Here is a 9,583-nt window from a genome sequence, read left to right on the forward strand (position 1 = left end):
CTTGCTTAGGATTTGATTTCAACTTCTGTGCTTTTGATTTTTGAGTCTTTTCTGCACTTAAGTTTCTGAACTCTTCAGTTTGTTCCCTTTAATAACCTCAGTTTCTTCAGTTTCTGAAAACCTGCCCTTAAGATCAAAAACCTCAATAAGTTGTTTTTTCCTTATTCTTTATCTAATTTGAGTATTTGTAGGTACTCAACGACAGGTCTAAAATTCTCTACATTTAAAATGTGATTACTAAAGTAGCAGAACATAGCTTATTTCTGTACTTCTTTCTTGGAAAAAAAGGAAGGAATATACAGTCCTTGTCCAAATGAGACATTTGTTCTCCAGTCTGCCATTGTTCCATATAGACACTTATTTCAGCAGAAATAACTATATAACCTACACTGAATCCAGTGAAATCAAACTTTTGATGTTATTGATGTAGGAACCAATTTAGATCTGACTGGCTTTTAGTTGCAGTAAAGGAAACGTGGTGACCTGTAATAAACAGTCTGAAGTACCAGGACACACCCTTCAGAGTAATCTCAACAGCTTCTGATACGATCTTATAGGTTCGTAGGTTCATAGGTTCATTAGGTTGGAAAGGACCTACAAGATCATCTAGTCCAACCATCCTCCTATCACTATCCCTACCCAACTACTAAATCAAATCCCTTAGCACATCATCTAAAAGCTTCTTGAACAGCACTAGGGATGGTGCCTCAACCACCTCCCTAGGCAGGCCGTTCCAGTGCCTGACCACTCTTTCAGAGAAAAAATGTTTCCTCAAATCTAATCTAAATCTTCCCCGGCGCAACTTGTGGCCATTCCCTCTCATCCTGTCATTATTTATCAGGGAGAAGAGGCCCACCCCCTCCTCACCACAACCCCCCTTCAGGAAGTGGTAGAGTGCAATAAGGTCTCCTCTGAGCCTCCTCTTCTCCAGACTAAACAATCCCAGCTCCTTCAGCCGCTCCTCATAAGACCTGTGCTCCAGACCCCTCACCAGTTTTGTTGCCCTTCTCTGAACACGCTCCAGGGCCTCAATGTCCTTCTTGTAGTGAGGGGCACAAAACTGAACACAGTACTCGAGGTGCGGCTGCACCAGAGCTGAGTACAGGGGGATGATCACCTCCCTGCTCCTGCTGGCTACACTATTTCTAATACAGGCCAGGATGCTGTTGGCCTTCTTGGCCACCTGGGCACACTGCCGGCTCATGTTAAGCCGAGCATCAACCAACACCCCCAGGTCCTTTTTCTCTCTACATTCTTCAAGCCATTCTGCCCCAAGCCTATAGCATTGCATGGGGTTATTGTGGCCAAAGTGCAGGACCCGGCACTTGGTCTTATTGAACCTCATCCCATTGAGCTCAGCCCAGCTGTTCAGCCTATCCAAATCCCTCTGAAGGGCCTCTCTACCCTCAGGCAGTTTGACACATCCTCCCAACTTGGTGTCATCTGCAAACTTACTGAGGGTACACTCAATCCCCTTGTCTAGGTCATCAATAAAGATATTAAACAAGATGGGCCCCAATACTGACCCGTGGGGAACACCACTCGTAACAGGACACCAGCTGGACTTAACTCCATTAAGAGATCTTGCAACTCTTCAGCTGAAGGTAGGAGAGAAGGAGAACAGAACTGATAAATAAGTCAACAGAAGGTTATGAAAAGCCACCAGAATGATGGAAAGATGGTTGCAACTTGTGGATGCAACAGTAAGGAATTTTCTAGTAGGGGTAGAGCAGGTCAAATGAATGCCTTCAAAAGAAATCATTACTAAGACCAGAGTGAACATTACATTATGAGTCTTGTTTCCTGATCTAAAAAGATTATGGCAACCAACAGAACCATAACCTAGCAGATTGTAGAGCCTAAGAAAGGATTGCAAGTGTTCAATCAAGATGATCAACTAAGATGTGAACTCCAAGCTCAAAGGGAAAGAGATCAGTTTAATGGTATTCTAGACCCTCTGTCTTTCTGCTTTTTGCTAGAATTCACACTTGAAGGAAGCCACCAAGGGCTATTTTCAGAAGCCATTGGAGCCCGAGCAATATTAACTTCAGCCTTGTAAGACTGAATCCTTGAGGCTGTTGTTTATGCCTTCAGCTGCTGGTCTCATTTGGAAATACATATTAGGAACATCAAAAGTGACCCAAAAGAAGACAAACCAATTACCAAAGAGAACAACTCTTCTTGGAAGCAAGATTTTCTTTCACAGCTTCTACCACTTTGTTTTGTTTTACTTTAGAAGATATTTAAGCATATTTAATCAACTTGCTTGATTAATTACATGAGATGATTGTCCTTAATAGTGTCAAAGCTCAGGACTCTGAGGGCTTTGTCAAAGTTCAAGTGGTAGATCATGCACTGGGGTCCCAGTGCACAGCAGTCACTCACTTTGAGTGCTACTTGCTCCCTCAAGTGGTTTCTTGGGTTGGAAAGACAGGTCACATGCATACTCAGCTTGAAAACTAGTTGCACAACTGGGACCAATGAGTTACATGTTTTTTGTTGTTGTTGTTTTGTTTTTTTCTCACTTTAATTCAATTTCATCAATAGGTATCCTGCAGCTACCAAATTTGATAGCAAGTGTCATGCAGTACTTTCTTTTAGGGTGTAAAACAAATGTTTGTTGTACTAAATACAACATGCTTGACTAGGTGTAGAACACAGGAACCAACATGTTGATTTCAATTTGTTCTGCATATCAGTGGAGGGTCTAATCCTTTCACAACGCTATCAAGCCACAGTCATTTTTTCATTAATCATTACATTTCAATGGGGAACACTGAAGGGTGTTTTCTCAGATTATAATGAAGTAAAAGGCTAACGTCATGGTCTGTTTATCTTCATACTTAACATAGTATAATTATTTTATATTTTTTTCATTCAGCTACGCTTCGCACCTTGACTTTTGTAAACACTGGCAGTTCAGTTTTCACTGTTAAGGATGTTGACTTAACAGAGTATAAAATAGGAATCTGTGTGCATGAGAACAGCATATTTAAAGTCCTGCTTCCTTTTCTCCTGCTGCTTATATTCAGCAAACCAATTATTCAACTGACTACTTACAGTAAAATAACAGGACACTTAAAATAAATTCTAGACTTCATGCTGCTATAATGACTGAAGACTTTTCTGAAAACAATGAAGGAAGTCCAGCCATCCTTACTGTAGGAGGAGAAGATGGAAATCTCGTTCGCGGGATTACAGCCCAGATTCCCAGCTCACATGCACACATCAAAAGTGGTCTTTCTGTAAGTGTGGAAGAAAGAAGATTTCTGGAAAAACCACCCCTATCTTACATAGCCTTAATTGCAAAGGCAATTCTTTCTTCCCCTACAAATAAACTGAATTTAGCTGCTATCTACAAATACATTGAAGATAATTTTCCTTTCTACCGGAACAAAGGTCGAGGCTGGAGAAACAGTGTAAGGCACAACCTTTCACTAAATGATTGTTTCATCAAAGTGGGAAGATGTGAGGATGGCAAGGGGAATTACTGGAGTATCCACCCATCAAACTTAAATGACTTTGTTCATGGGGACTTCAGGCAACACCGACGGGCACGAAAGCGAGGGCGCCAGAAGGAGCTAGAGCATTGCCTTGCTATCAATTATTTCATGCCATGGGGGCACTATCTCTCCTACCCAGGACCAGGTGTACTTTACCAAACACATTGTTTTCAGGATCCTCTGTGGAAAATGCTGCAAGCTGACAGACTGCAGTTTATTCACGAATATCAAAAGTGGAATGCAAACAGAGATTTCATCATGGGGAAGTTTTTACCTCCGCTACAGCCTAATAAACCACAGAGCATTTCTATGGACTGGTTTTACAGATCTCCTGCTACTTCAGCTATGTATCAGAATATTTGCCTAAATATTCAGCAGACGTTGCCTAATTCCTTCTTTTTCTCTCCTCAGAAGCAGCAGTGAAGTTAAGCATTCAGACATATCTGTGAGTACTAGATAGTACTTGAAGTGCAGTAACTTCACAGGCATCTCTGCTTAGGACTCTGTCAAGATACAATATATTAATACATACCGTACAGTTTTGAATATTTATGTTATGTTTCAAGACAACAAAAGAACTTCCTCACACAAGTAAGCCAGTGATTGCTAATGATTGTTAACTAAGTGTATTCGTTTTTAAATAACAGTGAATATGTATATAAATATATATATATATATATTTAATAATTCTACTGAACAATAGCAGTGTGTTGATTATGAAATATGAGTAGATTTCCCTGGGCAACTTGCTTTAGGTGTCCGTGCTTAAGCAGAGGTGCTGGACCACATGGCCTCCAGAGGCCTCTTCCAGCCTTAACCATTCTGTGATTTTCTATTAGCACTGATTATCCAATGAAATTATTTTAAAATTATCCCATATCAATCATATTGTAGTATACTGCAGCGCAATTAGTTTTAAATTAATATAGGTATTTGTGTATATATAACTATATACTCAAACATGTACATTCATCTATACAACTGCATTTATATTACGTAGATTGCTCTGAAATTAATGCCTCCTATTTATTTCCATGGAAACTACAGCAGTTACAAAGAGCACAACAACACTCTCAGATACAGTGAATTCTCAGCACTATTCTTCAATGTAATCATCACCAGTAGCTATTCATTTTTACCATCAATGAACAAGAGCCTGCATGCTGCACTCATAAAAATCTGCATGGTCATCTGGAACACAGTTTGTCTTTCACTTCATCGTTGCCACTGATGAAATCCACTGCCCATTGCCTCGCTGTGCTCACATCCATTGTTTTGTCTCCATAAATGTTGAGAAAGCACCAACGGGTGCCAATGGATGCAATTTTTTCTGCATGGAATAATTCAATGACAAACCTTTACTCCATATGCACTTCCATATCAGATGCCAATTTGCCAGACTGCCTCTCTGCTGCCATCTGTCACATGGCAACAAAATGTAACACAATATTGGTGGTAAGGTTCAGCCTCTACTGCCATACCACCAACATCCATCTGCCTCTGACTTTGTGGGCCAGCATAATAAAATAGGAGGCATTACTTTAAAAGAAGACATGGCATGTAGAATGGGAAGAATTATTAATTCATTTAATTTCATACATTGGTTAGGACTTACTTACCTTTATTAATTCTGGTGTATTGATCCAAAGATCATTGTACATTTATGTGCTTTTTATCAAGTAAATGTATACTTCCTCATGTTTGAATAAATGTTCAGATGAATAAATATTTCAAGTGAAATAGGACTGAATTATTTTTAGCATGTTTTTAAGTTCAAGCCTGGTTCTTGAATTCATGGCAACATTTTAATTGATCACTTAATGACAGCATGACTAATTTCTGGTTCACTCACCAGCTGGGTACAATGTATTTAAGAAATGTTCATTCTGTAGATTAAGCGACCTATGTAAAATTGCTTAAGTTTGTACCTATGCTTTTTGCTTACATAATCATGTGTATTGACATCAGTTATTGAGTATATGACGATACTAAGTATTTAAATATATTTATCAAATGTAAATATCTACCTAGCAACCTTGTTGTAATATAAATGTTATATTAAGCTTGGTATTTAAAAGAACAGAAAATTAGATTTATACATAAGGCTGCTTGAAATAACTGTTGAAAGAACTTATCCCACATTATGTGGGTGTTCACTATTTGTTTGAGTACTTATGATTTTATAGATAGATATATTTTTTTCAGTTGCTAAACATTTTGCCATACTTACCTAATGCATTTGCCTTCAACTGGTTTTATTTGTTACTCTTCCTTTATTTTTTTCTTAATTTCTTCTAAAATCTTTCAACTTTATGAGAACTAAAGGGGCACTGAGGATAGAAATTAGCATTCTCATAGCCCTGTATTACAGGAGCAGCACTTAAAGTTTGCTTACAGATAACATTTAATCAGGAAAGCATAGCAATCTTTTGCTATGCTGAAAACATTCAGCTTTTGCTAAGCTGTAAACTTTCAGAAAAACTTGCTGATCAAAAGAGGTGATCCTGTCCCTCTACTCTGCACTAGTGAGGTCTCACCTGGAGTACTGTGTCCAGATGTGGAGTTCTTAGCACAGGAGAGAGAGGCATGGACCTGTTTGAGCATGCTGAGAGGAGGGCCACTAAAATGATCCACTGAATGAAACAACTCTCCTACAAGGACAGTCTGAAAGAGCTGGAGTTGTTCAGCCTGGAGAAAAGAAAGCTCTGAGGTGACCTGATAGTGGCTTTTCAATACATAAAAGGGGCGCTACATGAAAGAAGAGGACAGACTCTTTAGCAGGGTCTGTGGTGATAGAAGAAGGGGAAATGGCTTCAAGCTCTGGGAGGGTAGATTTGGGTTGGATATAAGGAAAAAGTCTTTTACAGTGAGGGTGGTGAGGCACTGGAACAGGTTGCCCAGAGAAGTGGAGGATGCCCCATCCCTAGAGGCATTCAAGGCAAGGCTGGATCAGGCCCTGGGTGATCTGATTTAGCTGTGAATGCCCCTGTTCATTTCAGGGGAGTTGGACTAGATCTAGACCATTAAATGTGCTTTCCAACTGTAACGATTCTGTGATTCTATGATTCAGTGATTCCATTTGCTCACTGAAAAGCTGGATTAGAGTGATAAAGCTCTAAAGAGTCTGCTGTGAGCCCTAGTACGTGAAGAAAAATGAGACTTGGATAATGATGTGGGCCCTTGGCCCAGAGCCACATGGGGAGATAGCATGGAGAAAAGGGAGAAGATATCTGAGGATGAGAAAGGAGACCAGACTTGCTGAGCAAGGAGGCAGAAGCTCTGAGAAATTTGGGGAATACAAACTGTGAATGCCAGGACATTAAAATCAAATAAAAATGAAAGCTAAGAATAAGAGAACCTCAGATGTGTTTAAGGAGTAGCAGGCAAAAACTCTTTGCCTTCAAGTTCATGTGCTAGAATGCCTGAGATGGAATGCAATACCCAGTATGTTAGCTGTCAGCAAATTACTTCAAAATTACACAAGTTACTCCTGCTCTCTCTCCATCAGCTTACTTGGCAAAAGTCTGTGAAGTGAACCTTATAGTATTCTTAGTAGGACACAACACTTTGTGTCCTACTAAGGACACAAAGTGTTGTGTCCTACAATTTGAACAATTTGGCTTCATTTTCCATGACAAATGAGAGTTTGAGGAGGGAAATGAGGGAATAAGTTTTTAACATAGAGATTTTCTTGAGCTGATGTGATCTGTCGCTTAACAGGACATCCTTTAAAGGTTCATAGGTTCATAGGTTCATTAGGTTGGAAAGGACCTACAAGATCATCTAGTCCAACCATCCTCCTATCACTATCCCTACCCAACTACTAAATCAAATCCCTTAGCACCTCATCTAAACGCTTCTTGAACAGCGCTAGGGATGGTGCCTCAACCACCTCCCTAGGCAGGCCGTTCCAGTGCCTGACCACTCTTTCAGAGAAAAAATGTTTCCTCAAATCTAATCTAAATCTTCCCCGGCGCAACTTGTGGCCATTCCCTCTCGTCCTGTCATTATTTATCAGGGAGAAGAGGCCCACCCCCTCCTCACCACAACCCCCCTTCAGGAAGTGGTAGAGTGCAATAAGGTCTCCTCTGAGCCTCCTCTTCTCCAGACTAAACAATCCCAGCTCCCTCAGCCGCTCCTCATAAGACTTGTGCTCCAGACCCCTCACCAGTTTTGTTGCCCTTCTCTGAACACGCTCCAGGGCCTCAATGTCCTTCTTGTAGTGAGGGGCACAAAACTGAACACAGTAGTCGAGGTGCGGCCGTACCAGAGCTGAGTACAGGGGGATGATCACCTCCCTGCTCCTGCTGGCTACACTATTTCTAATACAGGCCAGGATGCCGTTGGCCTTCTTGGCCACCTGGGCACACTGCCGGCTCATGTTAAGCTGAGCATCAACCAACATCCCCAGATCCTCTCTAGGAAGAGAGGAAAAGGCTTCCCTTCAAGCCATTCCGCCCAAGCCTATAGCATTGCATGGGGTTATTGTGGCCAAAGTGCAGGACCCGGCACTTGGCCTTATTGAACCCCATCCCATTGAGCTCAGCCCAGCTATTCAGCCTATCCAAATCCCTCTGAAGGGCCTCCCTACCCTCAGGCAGTTTGACACATCCTCCCAGCTTGATGTCATCTGCAAACTTACTGAGGGTACACTCAATCCCCTTGTCTAGGTCATCAATAAAGATATTAAACAAGATGGGCCCCAAAACTGACCCTTGGGGGACACCACTCATAACAGGACGCCAGCTGGACTTAACTCCATTAACCACTACCCTCTGGGCACGGCCCTCCAGCCAGTTCTCCACTCAGAGAAGTGTGAACCTGTCCACACCACGGGCTGCCAGTTTCCCCAGGAGAATACTGTGGGAGACCATGTCAAAGGCCTTGCTGAAGTCCAGGTAGACTACATCAACAGCCTTTCCATCATCTATCAGTCGAGTCACCCAGTCATAGAAGGAGGTGAGGTTGGACAAGCACGACCTGCCCTTTGTGAACCTGTGCTGGCTGGGTCTCATCCCCTTGTTGCCATGCACGTGCCGTGTGATCTCCCTCAAGATCATCTGCTCCATAACTTTCCCTGATACCGAGGTCAGGCTGACAGGCCTGTAGTTCCCCGGGTCTTCCTTATGGCCTTTCTTGTAGATGGGAGTCACATCGGCAAGCCTCCAATCTTGTGGGACCTCTCCAGATAACCAGGAATGCTGATAGATGGCAGAAAGCGGCTCGGCAATCACCTCTGCCAGCTCCCTCAGCACCCTTGGGTGGATCCCATCTGGTCCCATGGACTTGTGGCAGTTCAGATGGAGGAGCTGGTCTCTGACTGTCTCTGCTTGGATCACAGGGGGTGCATTATGCGCTCTGTCCCGGATTTCTAGGTCAGGGCAAGTACCCTGTGGACAACTGCTCTGTCTATTAAAGACAGATGTGAAGAAGGCATTGAGAACCTCAGCCTTTTTCTTATCCTCCGTGGTTACATTCCCTGCTGCATCAAGTAAAGGAGAGAAATTTTCCTTAGTTTTTCTCTTGCTGTCAATATATTTGTAAAAGGATTTCCTGTTCTCCTTTACTGCAGTAGCCAGTCTAAGTTCAAGCTGGGCTTTAGCATTTCTAACTTTCTGCCTGCAAATCTTGGCAAGTTCTCTGTAGTCACCCCAAGTAGCCTGTCCCATCTTCCAGAGGACATAGACTCTTCTTTTCTCTTGGAGTCTCAACAAAAGTTCCCAGTTCATCCACACTGGTCTTTTTCTCCTCCGGCTCGACTTACGGGACTCCGGGACAGCCTGCTCCTGTGCCTTTAAGATTTCCATCTTGAGGAGCATCCAGGCTTCCTGGACCCCTTTACCCTTCAGGAGTGAGTCCCAAGGGACTCTTGCAACAAGTGTCCTGAACAGGTCAAAGTCTGCCCTCCGGAAATCCAAGGTAATAGTTTTGCGAGTCACCCTCTTGACATCACCAAGAATAGCAAACTCCACCATTTCATGGTCACTATGGCCAAGACAATCTCCAACCTTCACATCTCCTACTAGTCCTTCCCTGTTAGTGAAGAGCAGGTCTAGCAAGGCATCTCGCCTGGTAGGCTC

Source organism: Cyrtonyx montezumae, unplaced genomic scaffold, assembly GCF_038088225.1.
Source record: "Cyrtonyx montezumae isolate F1298 unplaced genomic scaffold, pur_monq_1.0 scaffold_3, whole genome shotgun sequence".
Lineage (NCBI taxonomy): Eukaryota > Metazoa > Chordata > Aves > Galliformes > Odontophoridae > Cyrtonyx > Cyrtonyx montezumae.